This window comes from Lolium perenne, chromosome 4 (assembly GCF_019359855.2).
Source record: "Lolium perenne isolate Kyuss_39 chromosome 4, Kyuss_2.0, whole genome shotgun sequence".
Lineage (NCBI taxonomy): Eukaryota > Viridiplantae > Streptophyta > Magnoliopsida > Poales > Poaceae > Lolium > Lolium perenne.
Genome location: NC_067247.2, coordinates 245,527,764 through 245,537,196, shown reverse-complemented (window position 1 = coordinate 245,537,196; position 9,433 = coordinate 245,527,764). Strand labels below are relative to the sequence as shown.

Here is a 9,433-nt window from a genome sequence, read left to right as displayed (position 1 = left end):
GCTTATGCATTAAAGAGGAGTCCATTATCTGTTGTCTATGTTGTCCCGGTATGGATGTCTAAGTTGAGAATAATCAAAAGCGAGAAATCCAATGCGAGCTTTCTCCTTAGACCTTTGTACAGGCGGCATAGAGGTACCCCTTTGTGACACTTGGTTAAAACATATGCTATGCAATGATAATCCATGTAATCCAAGCTAATTAGGACAAGGTGCGGGCACTATTGGTATACTATGCATGAGGATTGCAACTTATAGGATATCTTATACATAACACATATGCTTTATTACTACCGTTGACAAAATTGTTTCTTGTTTTCAAAATAAAAGCTCTAGCACAAATATAGCAATCCATGCTTCCCTCTGCGAAGGGCCATTCTTTTACTTTTATGTTGAGTCAGCTTACCTACTTCCTTCCATCTTAGAAGCAAACACTTGTGTTAACTGTGCATTGATTCTTACATACTTGCTTATTTGCATTCATCATATTACTTTGTGTTGACAATTATCCATGAGATAAACATGTTGAAGTTGAAAGCAACTGCTGAAACTTAAATCTTCCTTTGTGTTGCTTCAATGCCTTTACTAAGAATTTATTGCTTTATGAGTTAACTCTTATGCAAATCTTATTGATGCTTGTCTTGAAAGTACTATTCATGAAAAGTCTTTGCTATATGATTCAGTTGTTTAATCATTGTCTTTACCATTGCTTCGAATCACTTCATTCATTACATATGCTTACAATAGTATTGATCAAGATTATGATAGCATGTCACTTCAGAAATTATCTTTGTTATCGTTTACCTACTCGAGGACGAGTAGGAACTAAGCTTGGGGATGCTTGATACGTCTCAAACGTATCTATAATTTCTTATGTTCCATGCTACTTTTATGATGATACTCACATGTTTTATACACACTTTATGTCATTATTATGCATTTTCCGGCACTAACCTATTGACAAGATGCCGAAGAGCCAGTTGCTGTTTTCTGTTGTTTTTGGTTTCAGAAATCCTACAAAGGAAATATTCTCGGAATTGGACGAAATCAACGCACAGGGTCTTATTTTTCCACGAAGCTTCCAGAAGACCGAAAGGATTACGAAGTGGGGCGACGAGGCGACGCCACGCCAGGGCCGCGCGGCCAAGGGTGGGGCCGCGCCGCCATAGTGTGTGGGCCCCTCGCGCCGCCTCTAAACCTACCTTCCGCCTACTTAAAGCCTTCGTCGCGAATACCCCAGTACCGAGAGCCATGATACGGAAAACCTTCCAGAGACGCCGCTGATGTCTACTCACGCTTCTTTTCCTGTAGACAGTGTTGGGCCTCCAAGAGCAGAGGTTTGTAGAACAGCAGCAAGTTTTCCCTTAAGTGGATCACCCAAGGTTTATCGAACTCAGGGAGGAAGAGGTCAAAGATATCCCTCTCAAGCAACCCTGCAATCACGATACAAGAAGTCTCTTGTGTCCCCAACACACCTAATATACTTGTCAGATGTATAGGTGCACTAGTTCGGCGAAGAGATAGTGAAATACAAGTGGTATGGATGTATATGAGCTGTAGTAACGGCGCCAGAAAATAGCTTGCTGGCGTGCAGTTGATGGTGGTAATATTGCAGGAAGTAGAGATGCAGTAAAACAGTAAACAAGTGATGATTGCAGTATTTGGAAACAAGGCCTAGGGATCATACTTTCACTAGTGGACACTCTCAACATTGATCACATAATAAAACCACTCTACACTCTCTTGTTGGATGATGAACACCATTAATTGTGTAGGGCTACAAGAGCACCTCAATGCCGGAGTTAACAAGCTCCACAACATTCGATGTTCATATTTAAATAACCTTAGAGTGCATGATAGACCAACGCAATTATACCGAGTACTAACTAGCATGCACACTGTCACCGTCAGACTATGAAAGGGGGAATAGATCACATCAATACCATCATAACAATAGTTAACTTCATAATCTACAAGAGATCACAATCATAAACTACGCCAAGTACTACATGATGCACACACTGTCACCATTACATCATGGAGGAGGAATAGAGTACTTTAATAACATCACTAGAGTAGCACATAGATTAATAGTGATACAAAGTTCATATGAATCTCAATCATGTAAGGCAGCTCATGAGATCATTGTATTGAAGTACATAGGAGAGAGATTAACCACATAGCTACCGGTGTTCTGGAAGCTTTGTGGAATTATAAGATGCTGAGCATTGATTTCGTCCAATTCCGAGAATATTTCCTTACTAGGATTTCTGAAACCAAAAACAGCAGAAAACAGGAACTGACACTTCGGCATCTCGTCAATAGGTTAGTTCCGGAAAATGCATAAAAACGATGTAAAGTGTGAACAAAACATGTAGGTATTGTCATAAAACAAGCATGGAACATAAGAAATTATCGATACATTGGAGACGTATCAGCATCCCCAAGCTTAGTTCCTACTCGTCCTTGAGTAGGTAAACGATAACAAAGATAATTTCTGAAGTGACATGCTACCAACATAATCTTGATCATACTATTGTAAAGCATATGAGATGAATGCATCGATTCAAAGCAATGGTAAAGACAATGGTTAAACAACTGAATCATATAGCAAAGACTTTTCATGAATAGTACTTTCAGGACAAGCATCAATAAGTCTTGCATAAGAGTTAACTCATAAAGCAATAAATTCATAGCAAAGGCATTGAAGCAACACAAAGGAAGATTAAGTTTCAGCGGTTGCTTTCAACTTGTAACATGTATATCTCATGGATAATTGTCAACATAAAGTAATATGATGAATGCAAATATGCAAGTATGTAAGAATCAATGCACAGTTAACACAAGTGTTTGCTTCTAAGATAGAAGGAAGTAGGTAAACTGACTCAACATAAAAGTAGAAGAATGGCCCTTCGAAGAGGAAAGCATTGATTGCTATATTTGTGCTAGAGCTGGTGTTTGTTGTTGTCAACGAATGGTAATGGGCACTCTAACCCCCTTGCCTGATAAACCTTCGAAGAGCGGCTCCCATGAACCATTTTTACTTTTGGGTGGCACTCCTTCCAACCCTGCTTTCACAAACCATGGCTAACCGAATCCTCGGGTGCCTGCCAACAATCTCATACCATGAAGGAGTGCCTTTTTATTTTAGTTTTATTTAGATGACACTCCTCCCGACCTTTGCTTTCTCAAGTCATGGCTAACCGAATCCTCGGGTGCCGTCCAACAATCACATACCATGGAGGAGTGTCTATTTTTGTAAAATTATGAAGGTTAATTAATTTGGGACTGGGAATCCCATTGCCAGCTCTTTTTGCAAAATTATTGGATAAGCGGATGAAGCCACTAGTCCATTGGTGAAAGTTGCCCAACAAGATTGAAAGATAAACACCACATACTTCCTCATGAGTGATGACCCACAAGTATAGGGGATCGCAACAGTCTTCGAGGGAAGTAAAACCCAAATTTATTGATTCGACATAAGGGGAGGTAAAGAATACTTATAAGCCTTAACAACTGAGTTGTCAATTCAGCTGCACCTGGAAAAGCACTAGTAACAGGGGTGATGTGAAAGCAACAGTAATATGAGAGCAATAGTAACAGTAACACATCAGCAGTAGCAATAACATAGAGGTGATGGCACCAGAAAATAGTTGATACTACTTCCAATGACATATAGAACGAGTATATGATGATGAGAGATGGACCGGGGTTCCCAGCGATCTACACTAGTGGTAACTCTCCAATAACAAGTGATAAGTGTTGGGTGAACAAATTACAGTTGGGCAATTGATAGGATTGAAATAGCATTAAGATAGAACATCAAGATTATTAATCATGTAGGCATGTTTTCCATATATAGTCATACGTGCTCGCAATGAGAAACTTGTACAACATCTTTTGTCCTACCAGCCGGTGGCAGCCGGGCCTCAAGGGAATCTACTGGCTATTAAGGTACTCCTTTTAATAGAGCACCGGAGCAAAGCATTAACACTTGGTGAAAACATGTGATCCTCATACCTACGCCTTCCCCTCCAGTTGTCCCAATTTTTGTCACTTTGGGGCCTTTGGTTCCGGACATAGACATGTGCATACAACTTGTAGATACAATCTAAGCAATAAGTATAGAGCTTAAATCTAAGATCATGCCACTCGGGCCCTAGTGACAAGCATTAAACACAACAAGATTGCAGCAACAATAACTTCACAAACTTTATAGATAGACTAATCATAATGTATCATCCATCGGATCCCAACAAACACAACACCGATTACATCAGATGAATCTCAATCATGTAAGGCAGCTCATGAGATCATTGTATTGAAGTACATGGGATAGAGAGTACCAACTAGCTACTGCTAGAACCCGTAGTACATGGGGGAACTACTCACGGAGCATGATGGAGGTGGTGGCGTTGATGGAGATGGCTTCCGGGGGCACTTCCCCGTCCCGGCAGGGTGCCGGAACAGAGACTTCTGTCCCCCGAATTGGAGTTTCGCGATGGCGGCGGCGCCCCTGGAGTCTTTCTGGAGTTTCGTCAATTGGTCTCTCGTTTTTAGGTCGAAAGGGCTTATGCGCCCTCCTCCCCATAGGCCGGCGCGGCCAGGGTGGAGCCCGCGCGGCCCTGGCGTGTGGTGGCCCCCTGGCCCGCCTCCGACTCTCCTTCGGTGTTCTGGGGTCTTCCGGGAAAAATAAGATACTGGGTCTTTGTTTCGTCGAATTCCGAGAATATTGCCCGAACAGCCTTTCTGGAACCAAAAACAGCAGAAAACAGGAACTGGCACTTCGGCATCTTGTTAATAGGTTAGTTCCGGAAAACGCATAAAAACATTATAAAGTGTGAGCAAAACATGTAGGTATTATCATAAAACAAGCATGGAACATCAGAAATTATAGATACGCTGGAGACGTATCAGCATCCCCAAGCTTAGTTCCTACTCGTCCTCGAGTAGGTAAACGATAAAAAGAATAATTTCTGTAGTGACATGCTACTTACATAACCTTGATCATACTATTATAAAGCATATGAGATGAATGCAGTGACTCAAGGCAATGATCTATAGTTGCTAACAAATAGATAATATATAGCAAAACTTTTCATGAATAGTACTTTCAAGACAAGCATCAAAAGTCTTGCATAAGAGTTAACTCATAAAGCAATAAATTCAAAGTAAAGGCATCGAAGCAACACAAAGGAAGATATAAGTTTCAGCAGTTGCTTTCAACTTTCAACATACATATCTCATGGATAATTGTCAACACAAAGTAAAATGATGAATGCAAATAAGCAAGTATGTAAGAATCAATGCACAATTGACACAAGTGTTTGCTTCTAAGATGGAAGGAAATAGGTAAACTGACTCAACATAAAAGTAAAAGAATGGCCCTTCGCAGAGGGAAGCAGGGATTAAATCATGTGCTAGAGCTTTTTAAGTTTTGAAATCATACAGAGAGCATAAAAGTAAAGTTTTGAGAGGTGTTTGTTGTTGTCAACGAATGGTAGTGGGCACTCTAACCCCATTGCCAAACAGACTTTCAAAGAGCGGCTCCCATGAACATTATCTCTCACATGTACTTTAGTTTAATTTATTTTTATTTTTGGGTGACACTCCTTCCAACCTTGCTTTCACAAACCATGGCTAACCGAATCCTCGGGTGCCTGCCAACAATCTCATACCATGAAGGAGTGCTTTTTTAGTTTTATTTAGATGACACTCCTCCCCTCCTTTGCTTTCTTGTGACGCCCCAGAACCGGTACCATGAGGATCCCAGCGAATCCGCCGAAATCCGCACGATATCGATTTTAGGAGACGCACCACCAAGCGCCTCGTACACGCCGAAGCATGCACGCGATGCGGGTGGAATCAATCACGAGAGGTAACATTACAACAGGATTACAATAGAGCCCACAAGATATAGATATATATTACAACAACGACTCCAACGAGTCAAGATACAAATATACAATACAAAGATCCAAATCATACAGAAGATCGAATACATCCGAGTACGGACAAGATACAAATTGGACTAAGAGTCCTGAAGATAACCAGCGGCGTCCATAACCCTGCCCAGGACAAGCCGGAAGGGTAACCTTGCTAACGTCATCTTCATCGAACATATCTTCATACCTGCCCGGTTATATCCCGTAGAAGCAGCAATAAGTACGGGTTCGTACTTAACAAGACTTCAAGAAGTATATGCATTCGTCAACCAGTCGTCCTTTGTACTTGAGGCACGCAGGGGACTTAGAGGACGCAAGAGGAACGTCATAGGCAATATGGTGGGGTTAAGCGGCAGCGCGCAAGCACTAAAAACCTATAGAGACACTCTACAACATTCGTCTAATCAGAGAAGATGAGAGAGCGCATAAACTAACAGTTCTATACTCTGCAAACATAACACAGCCGACGTGTTCCCCCTTCGCAAAGAGGTACTGGCAAAGGCACTCACACGGTTGTCAAGTTTTAACCAGTTATTATTTAAGTTGTTCTGTCTTACTATGCAAGTTATTTGTATTGAAACAACAGGTGTAAGTTGTCTATGGTCGAGTCATACAGTTCCAAGTCGTCCATAACCGCGGACGCGGCTTATCGATAAGATTGTAACCCTGCAGGGGTGCCCAAATGTGCCCACACACACGCTCAACCCACTTACGACAGGTGGATATCACGACACGCACTCTCCTTCACGACAACAATGCCCAGGAAGCCACCTAACTAAGTTAACCCGTATCGAAGTCCGGCCGTGCTCCGAAGCGGACTCAGCTATTGCGACTGCGTGCTAGGTGGACAGTGCCCAGCGGGATGACCACTTCGCAGTGGCACCGCATCCTACGAGCGTGCAAGAGACAACGGGGTTACAAGGCACATAGCTTCCCCAAAAGTAACATCATATCATCTGTCCACAAAGAAACAAGCTTGCACGCCCGAGAGAAACAAAACGTTCAAACTAATTGTGGCCACTGGACAAAGTTGTAGATTTCAGCAGTTGTCGAGGGGAGACCCGGTAAGCATACCCACGTGTGGTTAGAGCGCTCAGTCTCGGAACAGATAACAAGAACTCGGGGTCCTAAGATATTTAGGAAACACAAGTGAGCCGTCACAAAACGAGCAGCTGACCCACCGATGCCTCCGCTAAACAAATATCAACAACTAAAGTAACCATGATTATTCCCAACATATAACCTGATAAGATAACAACAACAGTAACAAGATAAGACAGCACTAGCATGCACTACGACTCGCAAGGCAGACACAATAACCAAACAATAGCTGTAGGAGGTGGTGGTGGCAATATGGGCTGCTTGAGGTAACAAGTGGAAAGGACACGTGACAAGAACGCAACTTAGGGATAGCATGAGGGAGAAGGCAAAATAAAATAGGTAAGCGACTCCTGCAGGGGCAGGGGTATAGGGGAAATGCTTGCCTGTTAAAGCTTGTCGAGGGACATCCGGAGAACTCGTCGTATCTCACCACACCACTTCGCGATCCTATCCGGGAAGAAGCAAATGCTGGACAAACAACGGATGCAATACTTACTACTACGAAAGAAGATTCGGCATGATCTAAGATGATATTCATGACATGGCAAATATGATGCGGCGATGCAACTTATCCAAATTAATCGGAGTCGGAACCCCGGACAATCAAATTAGAGTTGGAGTTGCATTTTCTACCGACAAGTTTAAGGGTTGATTAGCATGGCAAGTCATGGCAGGGGTGCGCTACTTCAAAGTTAAACGGAGCGGGGAAAATCATAGTTGGAAATCCAAAATACTCCGCATATATGTAAGGTGAGCATGCATAACTATCATCGTGCGACATGATGCGAGATGAAAACAGAGTAATGGATGGCATATTCAGATTCCTCATATTTTTCTGAGCAACTTTCATATATAACACTTTGCATTTGGGGTTATATTTTAGAAGATATTATTTTTACAAGATTTGCAAGAATAAAACACACGAAGAGGGATATGGGCTGGTACAGCGCCGGACCTGAGCAGCGGATAGCGGTCTGCTGCGCGCTTGGCATCGAAGAAGCTGGCAAGGACACGGGCCAAGGCCCAGTAGGCGCCGGATCTGAGCAGGAACAAAAAGAATTGGATGGTTAATCCTGTAGCCTGTGATTTGAACCTGGGTCTCCAGAGACAAGGTTCAAGGACAAACCAGACAAGCTACGTCTCTGTTGCTGATATAGAAAAGGTTCTACACGTATGGAAACATCTTGGTCGTGAGATCTGAATCAAAATCAGAGAAAAAGGTTGGATTTAATCAGCAGTTGCAAGGAATTGAACACAGATCTATTCATTAAGGGATCAAGGGCTGAACCAGTGTGCTACTGATGCTATTGTTGTAGAAACGAAGCTGGACAGAACTTTAACCAGCCGAGGACGTGAGGAAGAGCTTGCAGCCATGGCGGAGGAGCAGGTGTGTGATGGATTCGGCGGATGGGAGCGCCCCGGGACGAGACAGATGGCGTTGAGGGTGCGCCTTGACGTAGCGGTTCAGCTGCAGGTGGTGGGATGGCCGGGGATGCACCGGAGTGTCGCCGGCGACGAGCTCCTGCGGAGGATGCCGGTAGTCAACGTCGGGAGCCCAAAAGAGGATGGAAAAAAAAACAACGAAGAGGTCCAGGAGGTCGGGAATGTTACCAGGACCACGCTGGTGAGGTCAAGATCGCCGGGGGAGGACTAGGCCGCCCGGAATTGCCGAATTTTGCTGCCGGAGACGAAGGAGAAACGGCGGGATTGGCGGCGACCGGGAGCGTGTGAGCTCGATTCCTCCGGAGTGGAGAACAAGGACATCAAGGCGCATCTGACGGTGCCCTCAGAACGACGGGGGGTGGTCTGTGGAGGCGAAGCCATGGTGAGGACGGTGGTGGCAGTGTTTCTTCGTTTTGTTCACAAAGAGAAAAAGAGAAAGGTGGGGAGAAGAGGAGATAGTGGCGGCGGCCAGAGGGAGGAGGGCTAGGGTTTCCTGCGGTTTTTGGATGGAGATTAAAAAGAGAAGGGAGCATGTGGTGGTGCGGTGGTTGTGAAGGAAGAGAGGACCACGACATCCACCCACGGCATGTGCGTGCTCCTTTGCGAAGGGAAAGACGACAACAGAGGAAAGGAAAAGAGTGGCTGAAAGGGTATGGGCCAGAGTGGTGGGCTGGGCTGCGGGGAGGTGGGCTGCTAAGGCTGAGAGAAAAAGAGCAAGAGGATTGGGCCACAGGGAAGATTTGGTCCAAGGTTAGAGTGTTTTATAGCAAAAAATAAAAATAGTTTTGTGTTGTGATTTTGTTAAATGAAAAGACAAGAGGGGTTTAATAAATAAACCTTATGAGAGGGAAAATCAAAAATAATTAGGGTTTATAAAATAATTTTATTTTGATAAAACATGAATGAGATGATGCATATGCCATGATGATGCATAAAAGAAAAATAAC

General features: G+C 43.5%; 1 long non-coding RNA gene across 1 annotated transcript; it reads right to left on the bottom strand.

Moving 5' to 3' along the window:
- Positions 1–5,924: 5,924 nt before the first annotated feature.
- LOC127332385 (uncharacterized) lies at positions 5,925–8,979 on the bottom strand. The gene is made up of 6 exons (XR_007870434.2): positions 8,655–8,979; positions 8,332–8,565; positions 8,170–8,240; positions 7,999–8,082; positions 7,427–7,511; positions 5,925–6,129 (listed from the first exon to the last, which is right to left on the bottom strand). It is a non-coding gene; the product is annotated as an uncharacterized lncRNA (long non-coding RNA).
- Positions 8,980–9,433: the final 454 nt, after the last annotated feature.